The sequence below is a fragment of the Mirounga leonina genome, unplaced genomic scaffold (assembly GCF_011800145.1).
Source record: "Mirounga leonina isolate KUSES-001 unplaced genomic scaffold, KU_Mleo_1.0 Mir_115, whole genome shotgun sequence".
Taxonomy (NCBI): Eukaryota; Metazoa; Chordata; class Mammalia; order Carnivora; family Phocidae; genus Mirounga; species Mirounga leonina.
Genome location: NW_023270268.1, coordinates 12,559,092 through 12,579,176, shown reverse-complemented (window position 1 = coordinate 12,579,176; position 20,085 = coordinate 12,559,092). Strand labels below are relative to the sequence as shown.

General features: G+C 41.1%; 1 protein-coding gene across 2 annotated transcripts in view; it reads right to left on the bottom strand.

Moving 5' to 3' along the window:
• GADL1 (glutamate decarboxylase like 1) overlaps positions 1-20,085 on the bottom strand; it is a 161,713-nt gene that overhangs the window by 37,632 nt on the left and 103,996 nt on the right. The gene's annotated exons all lie outside the window — the stretch shown is intronic.

Below are 20,085 nucleotides of genomic sequence, written 5' to 3'. Positions count from 1 at the left end.
AGAAAAGTTTCCTTCGGAAAGCTATATTCAAAGTTGTCATGTGATTTTTCTGAATTGCCATTACATAGAAAAACACATGAAGCAAATGGGGGTCCTTTCCAACCTCTGACTTACATTAAAAATCTCCCTATATATCCGTCTGTATATACATGTGTGTGTATATACATTCAAATTGTGTATGTGTGTATGTGTGCACAGATGTCTATGTGTGTTTATGTGTATATACATATATGATCTTTAATCAGCTTTTGACCAGAAATTTTTAAATTATGTGATAAAAGTTAACATACCTATGAAATGAAGAAAAGTGCAGGTATCAGAAATGATGTAGAATGTGGCTATCTATATTTGGAAAATATAGCTTCATAAATAAGTTCAGTAATGTGAAAGAAAGTATCTTTTGTGGGGGGGGAAGATGGTGGAGGAGTAGGGGACCCTATTTTCACTGGTCCCCGGAATTGAGCTGGATATCTACCAGACCACTCTGAGCACCCACGAAACCAGCCTGAGATGTAAGATCTGGATCTCTACAAACAGAATATCGCAGGCGGTTGATTTTGAGGTACGAAGCGGGGAGCCCTGATTCTGTGGGCAGATATCGGAGGATAAACGGCAGCGGGAGGGAGCCTGGACGTGGGGATCCTGCACCGCCGGTGAGTGACAGCCTCGCGCGCTGTGGACAGGCACAGACTCGCAGACCGGTAGCGTCGGGAAGGAACTTTAGGGCAGCCCCCGGGATGGAAACCCGAAGCGGCAGGATCCCACGTGCGATCTGGGGGTGGCTGGCGGTTTTAGAAGCACAAAGGGCAGAGACGTGCCCCGACCTGGAGGCAGAACTGGGGGCACTGCGGAGGGGCGCACAACCCAGGCCGCTGCAGTTTATAGGAGCTCGGACAGAAACGGAGACGGTGTGGCCCGGAGAGCTCACTGAAGAACAGACTGAGGTCTCTCCGCTCTGAGACAGAGGGTTGGAAACCGTCTCTTCTGCTCCGACTCGAGGAAGAGATGCAGAAAGCCGCCAGGGAAAGGCGCCAGAGAACAAAAGCCCCAAAGAGTGATTCCCGCTGAGCCCATCCCCACCACAGGGGGGGCAGGGCAACTCCAGCCAAACAGGGTTGCCTGAGTAACAGCTCGGCAGGCCCCTCCCGCAGAAGACAGGCTGGGAAAACAAGAGGCCAGCAACCCTAAGGTCCCAAGAAAACAGGTGCATCTTGCTTGGGTTCTGGTCAATAATTTGGACTCTATACATTCCCTCAAACACCCATCAACAGAATGACTAGGAGGAGGAGCCCCCAAAACAGAAAAGACTCAGAGATTATGACTTATGCTGCAGATTTACAAATGGATGCAGATATAACCAAGATGTCAGAGATGGAATTCAGGCTAGCAATTGTGAAGACAATGGCTAGAATGGAGAAATCAATTAATGGCAACATAGAGTCTCTAAGGGCAGAAATGAAAGCTGAATTGGCAGAACTTAAAAATGCTATCAGTGAGATCCAATCCAATCTAGATAATCTAACAGCTAGGGTAACTGAGGCAGAACGAATGATAAAAAGGGAAAAGAGGAGGCCAGGGAAAAACAGCTCAGAATCCATGAAAATAGAATGAGAGAAATAAGTGACACCATGAGCATTCCAATGTCAGAATAATTGGAATCCCAGAGGGAATGGAGAGAGAGAGAGGACTAGAAGATGTATTTGAGCAAATCGTAGCTGAGAACTTCCCTAATCTGGGGAATGAAACAAACATTTGAGTCCTAGAGGCAGAGAGGACCCCCTCCCAAGATCAAGGAAAACAGGCCAACACCCCGACATGTAAGAGTAAAACTTGAAAATCTTAGAACCAAGGAAACCATCTTAAGGGCAGTTAGGGGGAAGAGATTCCTTACGTACACAGGGAGGAACATCAGAATAACGTCAAACCTATCCACAGAGACCTGGCAAGCCAGAAAGGCCTGGCAAGACATATTCAGGGTACTAAATGAGAAGAACATGCAGTCAAGAATACTTTATCTGGCAAGGCTTTCATTTAGAATGGATGGAGAGATGCAGAGCTTCCACAACCAGCAGAAACTGAAAGAATATGTGACCACTAAGCCGGCCCTGCAAGAAATATTAAGGGGGGTTCTATAAAAGGAGAAAGACCCCAAGAGTGATCTACAACAGAAATTTACAGGGACAATCTATAAAAACAACGTCTTCACAGGCAACATGATGACAATTAATTCATATCTTTCAATAATCACTCTCAACATGAATGGCTTAAATGCTCCCATAAAACAGCACAGGGTTGCAGATTGGATAAAGAGACAGGACCCATCCATATGCTGCCTACAAGAGACTCATTTTGAACCTAAAGATACATCCAGACTGAAAGTGAAGGGATGGAGATCCATCTTCCATGCCAGCGGACCTCAAAAGAAAGCTGGGGTAGCAATTCTTATATCAGACAAATTAGATTTTAAACTGAAGTCTGTAATAAGACACACAGAAGGACACTATATCATTCTTAAAGGGTCTATCCAACAAGATCTAACAATTGTAAATATCTATGCCCCCAACATGGGAGCAGCCATCTACATAAGCCAGCTGTTAACCAAAATAAAGAGTCATATTGATAACAATACGTTAATTGTAGGAGACCTCAAGACTCCACTCTCAGCAATGGACAGATCATCTAAGCAGAAAATCAATAAGGAAACAAGAGCTTTGAAAGATATATTGGACCAGATGGACCTCATAGATATTTACAGAACATTCCACCCTAAAACAGCAGAATAGTCATTCTTCTCGAGTGCGCATGGAAATTTCTCCAGAATAGACCACATACTGGGTCACAAATCAGGTCTCAACTGATACCAAAAGATTGAGATTATTCCCTGCATATTCTCAGACCACAATGCTCTAAAACTGGAACTCAATTACAAGAAAAAATTTGGCAGAAATTCAAACACTTGGAAGCAAAAGACCACTCTGCTCAAGAATGTTTGGGTCAACCAGGAAATCAAAGAAGAACTTAAACAATTCATGGAAATCATGAGAATGAAAACACATCGGTCCAAAACCTATGGGATACTGCAAAGGCAGTCCTAAGGGGGAAATACATAGCCATCCAAGCCTCACTCAAAAAAATAGAAAAATCCCAAATTCACCAACTAACTCTACACCTTAAAAAACTAGAGAAAAAACAACAAATGATGCCTAAGCCATGCACTAGAAGAGAAATAATTAAAATTAGAGCAGAAATCAATGAATTAGAAACCAGAAACACAGTAGATCAGATCAACGAAACTAGAAGTTGGTTTTTTGAAAGAATTAATAAGATTGATAAACCACTGGCCAGACTTATCCAAAAGAAGAGAGAAAGGACCCAAATTAATAAATTTATGAATGAAAGGGGAGAGATCATTACTAACACCAAGGAAATAGAAACAATTATTAGAAATTATTATCAACAACTATATGCCAATAAACTGAGCAATCTGGATGAAATGGAGGCCTTCCTGGAAACCTATAAGCTGCCAAGACTGAAACAGGAAGAAATTGACAACCTGAATAGGCCAATAACCAGTAACGAGATTGAAGCAGTGATCCAAAACCTCCGAAAAAACAAGAGTCCAGGGCCTGATGGATTCCCTGGGGAATTCTACCAAACATTCAAAGAAGAAATAATACCTATTCTACTGAAGCTGTTTCAAAAAATAGAAACAGAAGGAAAACTTCCAAACTCATTCTATGAGGCCAGCATTACCTTAATCCCCAAACCAGGCAAAGACCCCATCAAAAAGGAGAATTTCAGAGTGATATCCCTGATGAATATGGATTCCAAAATCCTCAACAAAATCCTAGCTAATAGGATCCAACAATACATTAAAAGGATCATCCACCACGACCAAGTGGGATTTATCCCCGGGATGCAAGGGTGGTTCAACATTCGCAAATCAATCAATGTGATAGAACACATTAATAAGAGGAGGGAAAAGAACCATAGGTACTCTCAATTAATGCAGAAAAAGCATTTGACAAAATACAACATCCTTTCCTGATTAAAACTCTCCAGAGTATAGGCATAGAGGGAACATTCCTTAAGTTCATAAAATCCATCTATGAAAAACCCACAGCAAATATCATCCTCAATGGGGAAAAGCTGAGAGCCTTTCCCTTAAGATCAGGAACACGTCAAGGATGCCCACTCTCGCCACTGTTGTTCAACATAATACTAGAAGTCCTAGCAACAGCAATCAGACAACAAAAAGAAATAAAAGGTATTCAAATTGGCAAAGAAGAAGTCAACTCTCTTTTTGCAGACGACATGATACTTTATGTGGAAAACCCAAAAGACCCCACCCCCAAATTACTAGAACTCATCCAGCAATTCAGTAATGTGGCAGATACAAATCAATGCACAGAAATCAGTTGCTTTCTTATTTACTAACAACGCAACTGTAGAAAGAGAAATTAGAGAAACGATTCCATTTACAATAGCACCAAAAACCATAAGATACCTCGGAATAAACCTAACCAAAGAGGTAAAGGATCTATACTCTAGGAACTACAAAACACTCATGAAAGAAATCGAAGAAGACATAAAAAGATGGAAAAATATTCCATGCTCATGGATTGGAAGAATAAACATTGTTAAAATGTCTATGCTACCCAGAGAAGTCTATACCTTCAATGCCATCCCGATCAAAATTCCAATGACATTTTTCAAAGTGCTGGAACAAACAATCCTAAAATTTGTATGGAATCAGAAAAGACCCCAAATCGCCAAGGAAATGTTGAAAAAGAAAAAGCTGGGGGCATCACGTTGCCCGATTTCAAGCTGTATTACAAAGCTGTGATCACCAAGACAGCATGGTACTGGCACAAAAACAGACATATAGACCAATGGGACAGAATAGAGAACCCAGATATGGACCCTCAACTCTATGGTCAAATAATCTTTGACAAAGCAGGAAAAAACATGCAATGGAAAAAAGTCTCTTCAATAAATGGTGCTGGGAAAATTGGACAGCCACATGCAGAAGAATGAAACTCGACCATTCTCGAACACCATTCACAAAGATAAACTCAAAGTGGATGAAAGACCTCAATGTGAGACAGGAATCCATCAAAATCCTAGAGGAGAACATAGGCAGTAACCTCTTTGACATTGCCCACAGCGACTTCTTTCAAGATACATCTCCAAAAGCTAGTGAAAAAAAAGCAAAAATGAACTGTTGGTACTTCATCAAGATAAAAAGCTTCTGCACAGCAAAGGAAACAACAAAACAAAGAGGCAACCCACAGAATGGGAGAAGATATTTGCAAATGACACTACAGATAAAGGGCTGGTATCCAAGATCTATAAAGAACTTCTCAAACTCAACACCCAAAAAACAAATAATCAAGTCAAAAAGTGGGCAGAAGATATGAAAAGACACTTCTCTGAAGAAGATATACAAATGGCTAACAGACACATGAAAAAATGTTCATCATCATTAGCCATCAGGGAAATCCAAACCAAAACCACATTGAGATACCACCTTACACCAGTTAGAATGGCAAAAATGGACAGGGAAAGAAACAACAAATGTTGGAGAGGTTGTGGAGAAAGGGGAACCCTCTTACACTGTTGGTGGGAATGCAAGTTGGTACAGCCACTTTGGAAAACAGCGTGGAGGTTCCTCAAAAATTAAAAAATAGAGCTACCCTATGACCCAGCAATTACACTCCTGAGTATTTACCCCAAAGACACAGATGTAGTGAAAAGAAGGGCCATATGCACCCCAATGTTCTTAGCAGCAATGTCCGCAATAGCCAAACTGTGGAAAGAGCCGAGATACCCTTCAACAAATGAATGGATAAAGAAGATGTGGTCCATATATACAATGGAATATTACTCAGCCATCAGAAAAGATGAATACCCAACTTTTACATCAAAATGGATGGGACTGGAGGAGATTATGCCAAGTGAAATAAGTCAAGCAGAGAAAGTCAATTATCATATGGTTTCACTTATTTGTGGAACATAAGGAATAACATGGAGGACATTAGGAGAAGGAAGGGAAAAATGGGGAGGGGGAATTGGAGGGAGAGATGAGCCATGAGAGACTATGGACTCTGAGAAACAAACAGGGTTTTAGAGGGGATGGGGGGAGGGGGGATTGGTCAGCCCGGTGATGGGTATTAAGGAGGGCACGTACTGCATGGAGCACTGGGTGTTATACGAAAACAATGGATCATGGATCACCACATCAAAAACCAATGATGGATTGTATGGTGACTAACATAACATAATAAAATTTTTTAAAAAAAAGTATCTTTCCATTGATTTTTGGGGGGGCTATAAAAAGAACCAAAATTTTATAGGGTATTCCTATTAAATTAACTTTAAACCCATGAATGAGGGTAGTAGGCAAAAAAATATTTTATTCAACATTACTTTTATGATAATAGCATAGGCAATTTTATTATATGAAGTATTTTACAAAGATGAAAATTTCTATTTGATATATGCATTTACATTTTATATTTATATTTAATATACTCATATTTGTCTTTAATAAAATAATTTGTAAAGCCATCTTATATTTAAAATTCATACCAAAAAATAAATAAAAAATAAGCAGCTTAAAGAAATTCTCAAAATTTAGTTCTCTTAAATAATAACTGAGGACATAAAGGGGGTAACCTCTTAATAGAGTTATAGATGAGATTTGAGATCCAAGGCATTTTCTTTGTTCAAACTAGAAGAAGATACACAGTAGAAACTAGTTGCCAAGACATGGTCTGATAGATTCTGGTGTTTAGAGTACAACAGAAACCATAACTCAGTTTTGTAACATTTCTGTTAGATTACACTTACAATGTATAAGTGTAAGAAAAATAACACCAAAGGACCACAGCATTGTAAACTAAAGACCAGGCAGAGATTCCATTTTAGTCATTTTTTAAATCTTTCCTATTCTCTTTCATAAAAACCTGTCTCTAATTATCATTTTTCTAAGCCCCTTGATCAACATGTTAATTCAGGAAACAAAAAGGAAGCACCCTGAGCACACAGATGAGTGTTGGGCACATAGTCGGTGCTCCATATACATTTTTGATAGAAGGAGCAGATTCAAATGAGAATTCTACTCCCTGATTTTCATGTCACACTCCAGCTTTGTTAACTTACATGGACGACATGATTAGGACCCAATTCTCCAACTACTATATTCTGGTCCACCTTCGTATGCCACCTGGACATCAGCTCCCCTGGGGTGGCAGATGGAAAGACAGTCTCCATTCTGAGTTAGGCAGGTGATAGGACAGTCCACTGAAGTCAGCTCTGCTGTTGTACCTCCAGCATTTGAATTATCCCACCCCACCCCACCCCACCTGAAACAGTGGGGCGCTATCATTTCTATGACATCCTACAGAGGGAGACACTTTCATAAGAAGCAGAGCTCATATGAGTCAAAGATAAACAGTAGGAAAAGTCGAAATGAAAACCAAGAGAGGTTTCGCCATCTGAAGTCAGACCTGTAAATGCTGACTTTAATTTTTTTTTCTACATTCTGAATTAATGATGATTTGACCAACAGAACACAACCAGACAGGAACTTAGAACACCAGCTCTGCTAAACTTACACAGACACAGAGGAGCTGGCCTCCTCCGGAACAAAATTAGAAGAGCAATTAAAATGTTCATCTTCCCTAAAACGTCTTCTTTAACAAGCTGCCCTCATCCTGAGAAAACCCCACACAGATCACCACTCAGGAGATGTGATGGCTCTCCATCCCTCCTGCACATCAGAAGTCAGATAAGAAAGACGGACGATTCCAGGGCGCCTGGGTGGCTCAGTTGGTTGAGTGACTGCCTTCGGCTCAGGTCATGATCCTGGAGTCCCGGGATCGAGTCCTGCATCGGGCTCCCTGCTTGGCAGGGAGTCTGCTTCTCCCTCTGACCCTCCCCCCTCTCATGTGCTCTCTCTCATTCTCTCTCTCTCAAATAAATAAATAAAATCTTAAAAAAAAAAAAAAAAGAAAAGAAAGACGATTCCAGAAGTCAGATAAGAAAGACGATTCCAGGGCGCCTGGGTGGCTCAGTCAGTTAAACGTCTGCCTTCTGCTCGGGTCATGATCCCAGGGTCTTGGGATCGAGTCCCGCATCAGGCTCCCTGCTCAGCAGGGAGTCTGCTTCTCCCTCTGCCTGCCCTTCCCCCTGTTTGTGCGCGCTCTCTCTCATGCATGCACGCAAAAATTAAAAAAATCTTAAAAAAAAAAAAAAAAAAAGATGACCCCAGGACATCACTCTGGACAAGCCCAATCACACTCTCAGGAAAAGCAGTATTTAAAAAAACTTCTATGGGCGCCGTGATGGGCAAAGGAAGTACGAACAACTATGTCTCTAGAAAACCACTGTAAGTGTGGAAGTCAGTCACCTAAATGGGTGACACATTAGTTCACGCCTTTATTCACTGATCCAGTCATTCAGCAAACATTTATTTGCATCTACCATGTGATAGTAGCAATGTGAGAAGATGCAAAGAAGTAAGAATATTAACAATCCCCCCTCCCCCACAACCCAGCTTAATGAACATTCGGTAGAGTACCAAGGCTAGCTTGATGAGTGTGCAACCTGTGCAGCTGCATGGGGCCCTGAGCTTAGAAGAGCCTCATGCTTGGTTTTATATTCTGCCATCCCCACCTTGAAATTCTTGATAATTTTTGAACAAGGGTATTATCATTTTTATTTTGTACTGGGCTCTCGACCAGCCAGGCCTGGGATATTGAAGCTCAAATATGGCTGAACCCAGTGGGACACACTGTCCGCCTTTCTGCTTCTCCCTGTCTACCAACAGCATCATTAACACAAGTGAGGGAATCTTAGTTGATAATGGGGGTTTCAATGCCTCATCCCTGTGCTAAAATTCACCAGCTATTTCTTTCCTTCTTATCACCTGCTCCTCTCTTCCCAAGCTTGCCACCATCTTTTACACCCTCCAAAAGGTTGCTGTCTTATAGTAAAGGCCAAGACAGGGTAGCAAAGGTGTCAAGGAGTATTTGGGAAGGGTTCTCATACTCAAGTTCAGGAAATGCTTCCTGGGCAAGCTGAGGGGCTGACAGCCTAATTTTAAGATGGGTTCATACGCAAAAATTCCCTATATCCTAGGTCGAAAGCTAGAAGTGGTCTAGAGAAGACAAGATAATAGCCATATTCCTTCAAAGGAGGAAACAAGCACATACCTCTCGAGCTTCTGGAAGGAGACTGAGCAAGAGTTAGCCACAGAGGGGGAAGGACATAGGAGCAAGACACCAGAGACAGAGGGAGCAGTGTGAGAAAACGCAAGATCAGAATACTAAGGTTCATGTCCATTATCAAACACGGAGTCCCGGGGCTGGCTTTAAGGGGTCACCCGGGGCCCCACACTTGAGAAGGGCCTCATACTTGGTTTAATGTTCTCCTGTCACTGTCTTGAAATTTTTGATAATCTCTGAACAAAGGGGCCCCGTATTTCCATTTTGCACTGGGTTCTGCAAAGGATGTAGCCAGTCCTACTCAGCACTATGCAGAATGGCTTGCCCACGCGCTCTCATTTAATCCATGCAAATCCATAATGTATCATTTTAGTGTGATTTTTCGAAAGCAGGGTGCATGAGGAGGATGAGCAGGAGACAGAACAAGAAAGTTGAAATAAACTGGACCACCGCAGTCCCTGAACGATTATGGACTCTTTCCCTTCGGGACAAAGAAAACATGAAGAAGTGACATGATGATCAGGGTTGTAGTTTAGAACGTTTATTATTGTAACAGCATATAAGGTCATTTGGAGAGGCGCAAACAGAAAGCCATCAAGAAGACATTTGAGGTTCATACTTCAAACGTGGGGTAACAGGATTAATAACGAAAATCAATGTTTAACAAGCACTTACTCTGTGCCAGACACTGCACCTGGATTATACCATCCAATCCCTATCAAAATCCTTGAAGGGAGATATTTTTATTATCCCCATGCCTTTGATGAGAAAGAAGAGGCAAGGGGACAAGGGACTTTCAGTAACTTGTCCATGGTCACACAGCCAATGAGCAGCAAAGGTTATTATTAATTTAGCTCCAGATCTAGTGATGTAAGTACCAATAAAAATCCTAACAAAGATGTCTTTTTAACTTAAAAAAAGTTCTGACATACATTTGAAAAAAATTTAAAATATAGTATTAAAGAATGCTGTTTTAAACAAGATTCAAAAGGGGGGTGTTTCAGCAACTTTGGGAGCCCATTATGAAGCAATGCCTCTTAAAACCTTTGTTCCTGGCTCAAAAACAGAAACACAGGTCAATACAACAGATTGGAAAATCCAGAAGTAGAAGAAAGTGTTTTTAAAAATGTAACACATGATAACATGAGCTTTCTATAATAAAAAGTGGTAAGAAGAATTACTTAATAAATCAAACTGGAAGAACTATATAATTTGGGGAACTGTCCAGGTTAGAGTCATAGTTTACACTGTATACAAAAATAACCTCCACCTGGATTAAGGAGTTAAATACAAAAAAGAAATTGAATGACAGAAAAACCAGCAGAAGATGGAATAGAATATTTATCAGATTTGTGAAAGACAGTAACTTTAGCTTTGAAGCAGTGGAATAAACCAAGAAGGAAAAGACTGACAGATTTGAACACATAAAAAATTTAAAACTTCTGTACAATGAAAAAAACAGCAAGACTAAAATAAAAAGGACATTATACTGAAGACAATATTTGCATTTTATCTGACAAAAAGGGCCTTAAAACTCAAACTATATATACCCTCATTCAAATTCATATGGAAAACATCAGACCTCAAAATATAAATATGGAAAATATGGGGAAAAAAACAATGAATACACAGAGAAGCAGAATCAGTAAAGAAAAAAAAAAATACATTGTTCAGCCCACCAACAATTAATACAATAAAAGGTAAAGCAAACTTAAGATACGATGTTTCATCTTCTCTGAATAGCATTTCCCTCCACCCTGGCAACACCCAGTGTTGCCCCAGTTAGCTGGAAGCTTATGAACTCATTCCTCACTGGCGGCACTGTAAATGGTTACAACCTTCTTAAAAATCAGTATCACAACACACCGCCAGAGTCAGGCTGACAACCAGTGATTTTCATCATCAGCAATGACATACTGAGCACTCTGTCTTCTGATATAATAAAAGCAAGAGGCAGTGTGAGCATGGACACATTCATCCATTACCATTCACAATGGCAAAACACTGTAAGCAACCTGAATGCCCCAAACGATGGGAATGGTTTTATAAACTGTGACACAGGGTGTTACCCAGGGTCAGACCCTTTAAGCTTTTCTTCTCAGAAGTTTTCAGTCCAGAGGGATGGAGAAAGAGACAGGAAGTCACGTGAGGAGAAACGATGCTAAACGAAAATCATAAAATGATTTCCTTCAAGGTTGTCAGAGCCTGGACGTGTTTATTGACTGAGGGAAGCAATATCTGACAGAAAAAGAAAGAATGCAAATCTAAGAAAGAGGGAGAGTGAGGAGGGAGGGGTGGGGGTAGAAGAGAAGGGAAGCAGAGGGGTAGAGAGATTGCCCATTGGATGAAGTCCCGGATGGGAGACCCAAAGGTAAACATGGAAGAGTTTGCTGTGGAAATAGGAACTCCTTCCTCTGGAGTAAAGAGGAAGAAAGAAGAGCAGAAACGCATTTGAAGTGAAGAAAAGGATCGATTTGATTCCTTGAGAATTTCTTACTCAGGTGAGTCTTTCCGGGTCTGGCAGAATCCAGTAGCCCGGACACCAGAGAGGCTGAAATTCTAGCCCATGTTGCAACAGCATTTCTTAGGTCAGCGTTCACTATGGCACTTCCCAGCTCAGAATGGAAAAATGAGCAAAAGTGCCACCAGGGGGCAGGTTTGGTTCTGGCAAACGGACTTAAAGATGTTTTGCAAAAAAAAAAAAAAAAAAAATTTTTCCTTTCAGCTCAGGGTCCACTCTTTGTTTTGCAACAATAAATACTGCATCGAGTCCAGGGCAATTTCCCTAATGGTTGTGTTGTGGGTATGAATTTTGCTCCATAAACTCAGGTGTGCATGAAATGTCACAGTACTTTATATCCTTTGAATAAAATTAAATCCAACCTCAAGCCAGGGTCCTACCAGGCCAGATTGAAAGTCAATTTCTGCCATTATTACAGCTCCCACAGTCCCCCCGGGGTCCCGCAGAGGTTCAGTGCTAGCGTTTAGGTGACTGGTCCAGTATATGAAATGCTTACAATCTGAACCAACATGATCCCTTGATCCGTGGAGGCTGTGCCATGTCCTTACGTGTTAGAAATGAGCAGACATTCCCACATCTGGAACACACACACACACACACACACCTACCTCCTTAGGATGTTCACGGAAGGGAGCGGGGAGTCATCCCTATCTGGGGAACTCTTACCCTAGCACCCCTCCTTCAGCCGTTTGCTCTCCTGGGCCTGCCTCTCTGCTTCCTCTCTAGGTCTCTTCACTAGCCAGTGGAGGCTTTCAGAGAACCTAGGAAGACAGATGTCCTCAGGGCTCCACAAATCTCAAGACAGGCGTGGAGCTCAGAGGCCCCGTCTAGTTCTCAGGATGCGGAATGGAGAAGACACAAGAACGGAATTTACCCATCTATCCTAAGTGTGATGCCACATTTGCCTCAGGATTACCATCCTGAAAACCCTCTTGTTTACAAGTCTGACAGCATGTGACCATGAGATTTCTTCTTCTGGTAGAGGACACAGAACTTGGGCATCCCTCTTAGTTCATGGCGGGCTGAGGACTGACCATCACACTAGCGGCCGTGAAAGAACAAAGAGCAAGAAGGGACATGGCCTTACTCCAAGGAGCTTCCAGTGACACGCACTGAAACAGGTAGTTAAGGCCTGATGAATGCAGGTAAGAGTTGCAGACTAAAAGCCAGAAGGCCAGATCCCACTGACAGATGTACATTGCAAATTTTTTTAAACATTTGCCAACATGCAAAACATCCAAAGCAAAGGACAGTTCATGTAAGGATCTGTGTATCTATCATCTCTCGAACAGTAAGACGTGGGACAGAGCTCTGCGTTCCTGCCGGGCAGTCATCCTTAGAAGCGGAGTAAAGTCTCCTCCCTTTAGCTGAGGCCGTGGCTCTCTGCTCTGTCACACCATTCCCGGTCGTATTATGGCCAGTCTACCTCCCTAACTTAGGCTACTTGTCTAGCTTCTATGGGTGCTTGAGTTTGTCACCTCTGACCCAGGACATGAAATAAAATTATACTCAGGACACAGTAATGTGTTCTGGACTGATTAAGACTAAGCTTCTGCCTCTCCTCAATGTGCACCCTGATGTATTCAGAAATACAGAATTATTTCAGACGGCCTTAGGATTTGAGCAGAGACTAAAGAAACTGGCATATTTCAGCTAGCGACTTGGTTCGTATGCAATTGCTAGAGACAAGGCCAGTGCTCCTCCTGGTATACAAAGGAATATACCCGTGCTTCTGTGCTGAACAGGAAACCCGAGGTACAAAAAGATGTTTGTTGAAATGCAGCTTTAACTTCTTTGTTTGGCTTCAGTTTCCATCACTGCTATCAAGACTGCCCAGTGGATTGGCCAGACCCAAGGAGCAAGTGTGCACGGGTATGAGCAGGCGCAAGAAGCCCCACACACACCCATTCCTCTTTCAGAACCTGTCTCGTCCTGACCTCAAGCCCATGAGCTCAGCCTCAGCCTGTAGAGACACCCAGCTTCATCTTGCTCAACTTTAATTTTCAACAGATAGGCCAAGCTCTGAGCTTCTTCCACGGTAAATGAGAAGGGTCCATGAGAAGAAGAGTAAATGAGGAGAAACAAGGCAGGGGGTGGGGCTCGTAAACTTCGGAGAGAAAACTAAAAAGAAAGAAAAAATGATTTTTTAATAAGGACATCTGTACTTGTCTGGCTTTCCTGGGGAGTTTAAGTCATTAGCTTTGAAAATTCCTCTGTATGCATCTGAAAATAATGCTTAAAGCCCCAAAGACCAAAAAAGCAATAAAAGTAAATAAATTAATAAAAACAATCTAAAAAATGTGTTCTGTGTGTTGAACGATGTTATTGAACACAAAGGAGAGCTCACTGGGAACTCGCCCATTGCGCATGCATATCCAATAAGAATGTTGTTAGGATCTTTTGTTAATTGAAACTGTATAAATACGGTGGAGTCTAGCTATCTAGAAAGACTATGACTTAAACTAGGGAAGAACAATGAGCCTAAACCCATGAAACATTCAGATTATCCCATGTCCTTTAGGAGAAGGGACACCTTAGCTTCCCCAGCTGATTTCTTTCTCTTCTTTTTTTAAGTTTTATCTATTTATTTGAGAGAAAGAGAGAGCGCGCGCGCAGGAACAAAGGGAAGAGGGAGAGGGAGAAGCAGGCTTCCCGCTGAGCAGGGAGCCTGATGCAGGACTCGAACCCAGGATGCCGGGATCATGATCTGAGCCGAAGGCAAACTGCTTAACCCACTGAGCCACCCAGGCGCCCCTCCCCCAGCTGATTTCTGAAGAAGGTCATGCTTACACGGGATGCACCCAAGTGGCTCCTTGACCCTGAGCTACAGAATGACACAAGCAAGAACAAACTGACTACAGCTAGTAGGATATCTGACAAATTGTAGATAAAACAGCTCTACCTAAAAGGATACTTAAAAGGACAGCATTTCATCTCAGTCTTAATGGTTTGGGGAAAGAATATACAGTATCTACAAGACCTAGGAAATTCATTAGTTAAGTGTTTTCAAAATCTACATCCCAGCCACTATCAGAACAAGAGTCTCTCAAGTCACATTCAGAAATACTTCATGTAAAGGGCATGTCTATATTAGATTCTCCTTAAATATAAATTTTAAAGAAAGCACAGTTTTAAAATGAGTTCCATCCATGAGGAAACAAGATTTTTGACAAATATATTATAAATGCTGTATCACATTGTTAAAAGAGAGACTCATTCTTAAAAATTAAAAACAAAACAAAACACTGTTGCATCATTAAAGAAAGGGCTGTTTTTAGTTCGTAATCCAAAAATGAGTGATTGGTTATACCAATGTCACAGATGGTGATGGAAAGAAAATTAGAATCAGAATTCTCAAAAATATACAGACGCTCTCAAAATGTGTATGAACTCTTATGCACATACATGAACACATGCGCAGGAAATAAATGGAGCAGAGCAGGGGGGGCACTGAAGCCCCACCCGCACCCCCAGGAAGTAGCCTTTTGGGTATCTTTCCCGAGAGCCTTCCAAGGAAGCCCATCACCCCACCCAGTTATGCAGTCTCATCTTCAAATGCTGTTAATCAGAAACTGCCAGGGAGAATGGTAAATTCCCTCTAAAGATATCTGGAATAGCATTCAAGCTATATCACCAAATAAGCAATAAAACAACGCACCCATCAAGTAGGTTCTAAAAGATTTATTTTTCTTCTACTGTTGAGGAGAAAGGAGTCTGTAATAAATGACTAACATTAGTCACAAATCTGCAGGTCAGCAAACAACCACAACCAAAAAAGACTAAAAATGACCACGCATGAGTACAAAAAGACAACTTGTTAATTACTTTTAAGAATGTAAACTCGGTTGGCGTGATGCAGAATTATTTATGAAATGTTGACCGAAGAGGAAATCTGCATCAGAACACTGAGTAATGATGAGACAAAGCAAACCAATGTAATTTTCAAGTACATACTCTGGGTCTTAGGCTTCCCGGTTTATCTCTGCAGAATCTCCCTCATGCCCTCACCCTCCATTTCTAATCACTGGTGTGAGGCTTCTGAAGAAACACATGGACAGAAACTTATTTGGGGCAGTCTCTTTAGAGAGGAAAACATAACTCTACCACGATGCTGGAAACTCCCGGGCAGCCCTGGAAATCCTGTTGAAGATCTCAACATAGACCACCAGCAGTATTGCTTCTGAATCTAAAATCAGTGCAGATAGTGTGGGTGTTTTCATAAGCAGAAAGAAGGAGAGTGAAGGCAAGACAAATTATATGCTACATCTGGGAACAAGTCATGAGAGAAAACAGTTTGTGAACTCATTGATTGAAATATGGTATAATCATGATCTCTAAGCAAGACAGTCCCCTGGGGTGTAAGAAGAAGAGATTAGAACATCTCTAAATAATTCAAAATTTAAAATTCATGCTTAAAAGTGATTATGTGCATTTTTAAATATACATATTATATTTAAAAGTAATACATGTAGGTAATTTCAAAACAATAAACACATATTGGGGTGAATGCTCAATTTATTTTTTAATTTTTTTTTTAACTGTTAGCAGATTGTGAGCAGTATCTGGATAGCCATTGCGTAGGTAAGCACTCAAGGAACCGATGGTTTCATGAGGTCAATTACTCTATACTTCAGTTTATTATTATTATCATTGCTGTTATTACTGTTTTCATGAAGGCAATATATGTTAATTGTAGAAAATGAAGACACTACAGAAGGATACTAAAGAAAGGAAACATCACCTATAACTCTATCTCTAAAATATTTTGGTGCCTGTTGTCTGCCCCTTATCTAACCATATGAGCAATAGTTTGTATGTATGTAAGTATCCGTGCACATATAAACACATGATTTTTCAGAATTGGTATTATACTATAGTGGCTGTTTGTATAACTCATTTTTTTCAATTAATAATAAATTATGAATATGTTATTTTGGAACAGAATTTTAATTGTCTATGCACTAGAAATTTGCATACAAATTATGTACTAAAATTTAACCAATTCCCTATAGTTGAATACTTAGATTCTTTTCAATGTCTTGCTGTTCTAATACTTGACGATTGGACATGGAGGCCCTTGGATGCCAAGCAGAATGGACTCGATTTTATTCTGTGGACCAGCCACCCTCCAGGGAATGGTACTACACCCCTAGGGAATATTTTGGAACTCTGGGCAGATGTTCTGGTTTTCAGGATGTGCGAGGATTGCTACTGGCGTTTAGTGGGGACCAGAGATGTCACCTGCCCTGCAATGTGTAGAGCAGTCCTGAGCAATTAAGCCTTGTCCCCTGTCTTGCCCAACTTTCAAATGTCTTACTGGAAATGTATAAGGTGAGAAGCCTGATTTACCATATCCAGGCCCAAATTCCAAAACATGTGTGTTTTACATACACATGCAAAATATTCTGTACCCATTTTTAACAAACACTAAGTTTTCTACTACCGTGTAAATCAAAGAGGAAAAAAAAAGTTTCCTTCAAAGCTTTACCGAGAGTTGTGCGCCATTTTTGAAAATGATATGGCTAATACCACTCTGCGCCTGTTATTTGCAACAGCAACATCACCTCCTTACAAAAGTCTGCGTCTATAGGTGGCTTATGCTCCCTGTGATTCTAAGAGCATGTGTGAGAATCTTACCCCTCACTTCCTCCTGTCTTCCAGTGCTGTCATGCCCACGCATGTTGTAGAGAAATACATATCTGTATGACAAAGATCGGTTCTCCTTCATGTTATACGCAAGGACTTGTATTGCCTTTTACAAAGTTAGGTGGAGGTAGGTCACATTTCTTATTGGTCTCATTTGAGAGTAAAGGAACATCAACAATATGTTTTATAAACAGTGGTCATTGGGTATAGGGGGTTGAAAACTGCTACTAGAAAGAGCAGGAAGCTTCCCCAGGAGAGCAACGTGAGGAAGCCGAGCTGGCGGTAGGGAAATTCTGAGAGCGAAGAAAACAAATGGGACAATAGAGATGACACGAGGCAAAGAGACCAGAAAAGAGGCAAACGCAATCTAGGCAGGGAAGGAACACAGACCTAGAATATCGCGATGCCTGCGAGCATCAGAAGGAAGAGCATTTTACGGAGGCCATTTTAAAAAGAGAAGTGACTGGAACTCAGTGATCGAATGTAGTGTCACAGGGTGACTACAGAGGGGCTGTGTTCACAAAAGTAGTCTCACACACGTGCACACACAGGCACACACTTACATTCTCTGAAACTCTGCGTTCATTACCAAGTAATCCCTCTCCCCTCCGGCTGCCAAAGGGAAGACTTACCACGCCACTGATCCTGCCATCTGACAGCCCAACCTGACGCTAGCCTGAACTGGAGGGGCAAAGCTTTATTTGGTTTATTTATTTGTTTGTGATTCTCCATCCAAGATAAACCCTGAAAGAAATTTTAAGTTTGTTTCAAGTACATTCCGTATTATAAATCATATACTTGCATTCCCATACTACAGTAAGCAGAAAACCACAAGGTTCAGCTATATATATATATGTCTCCACACACCTTCCTTCCTTGTCAAATCAATGCACACACACCCACACAAAGAGAGACAATAAAAAGGAAACTAAGAATCTGTGAACCGATGATTATGTGTCAGCAGCATACATGCTTACTAATCAGAAGCGACCCTAACAATTAAAATAGTATGACATTAGACGGGGCAAGAAAACCATGGTTCTAAATGGCAACGAAACATTCCAAAATGAAGGAATAGAAAGAGAATCATGGATATTAACCATAAGATAATCAGTGCTGGAAAATACTGGGGATAGAAGAGAATGTCCCGATTCATAATCAATTTCCAGTTAAGATTAAAATTGTATTATCTGCTTAATTATCCACTTTTAGGATGTATGTCTTTGCTCAATTTCAAACTTTTTTGAGAATGGATAATATAACTATTTCTTTAAATAAAGGAAGAGTGAGTCAAGAAGATGCCCAGATACAATGGGACTATTTAGTTTTCCTGATCCATGTCCACGCAACAGTACTGAGTCAGTAAAACATGAATAACACATTCTTGATTGCTTTTCTTAACAATGGAAAAGTGAGAAGAATGGCAACCAGATCTTTCTCAATCTGAGCAATTATTCCCCCATGTCACCAAAAAAAAAAAAAAGAAAAAGAAAAGAAAGGAAGAAGGAAAGAAAATGTCAGTTGTATTCCATCAAAGTATACAATGTCCCTAGGAGCCTCACTATTAAATTTTCACATTGTCCTTTTTTTTTTTTTCTTTTATGGGTTACTTACCATCTGAAATGCATTCTTTAGCACTGTTCTATTTGCTTTGTGTGACAAAAATGCAAGACAAAGCCCAAGGATTCTGTTAACGGCCTGAAATGTGTAACGAAGGGTTTTTCTAGGCAAAGGAATGGATACCAACATCCCTCTCTCTGCCCCTCTGCTGCGGGATCTCAGGTTTGACAAGGGGTAGAATAGATATATACTGGGTATATATTATGCCACAGTTTAGGAGGCTTAATGAGACATGAAGAAACAGAAAATGACTTGAAGCTAAGAGGAGATGCTGCAGGTGAGATTATAACTGGTTATGGCTTAAAGGCCATGGTCTTCTCTCTTCCTCTTAATTAGCCACAAATTCCAAGCCCCTTGTCATGAAAGACAAAGACCCCGTGACTGCCCCTTTGCACCCATGTGATCTTTTTTTTTTTTAAAGATTTATTTATTTATTTATTTATTTGACAGAGAAAGACACAGTGAGAGAGGGAACACAAGCAGGGGGAGTGGGAGAGGGAGAAGCAGGCTTCCCACAGAGCAGGGAGCCCGATGCGGGGCTTGATCCCAGGACCCTGGGATCATGATCTGAGCCGAAGGCAGACACTTAACGACTGAGCCACCCAGGCGCCCCTGCACCCATGTGATCTTTGAATCACACCTTCTTCTCTTAAGTCTCTAGGTCATCATGCTGTGATTCCTCCTGGAATCTACTTCTCTACAACTGTCCCCTAATTGGCTTCTCCTGATTGTTCAAGACTTAGCTGTAATGTGTCACACAGGGAGGTAGATAACCTTTCTCCCTGTAATCAGTGCAAACAAGGTTCATCTCCATCAGGGCCCTTACTAGTTACCTTGTGATCCCCCCCTTACTCATGTGTCTCCCGACTTATGAGCTTCTTTTTTTTTTGACTTATGAGCTTCTTAAGGGCAGGGGCCAAGTCTTGTTGATGTCCGTATCTCCAGTGCACAGCACAGTGAGTCCTCAGTGAAGGTTTGTTGTTTGCCTGACTGGGAAGTAGAGTACAGCTATTGCCTATAAAATCTATTAATGGTATCACCGATTTTCCCACAGAAGATAGGGAGAGG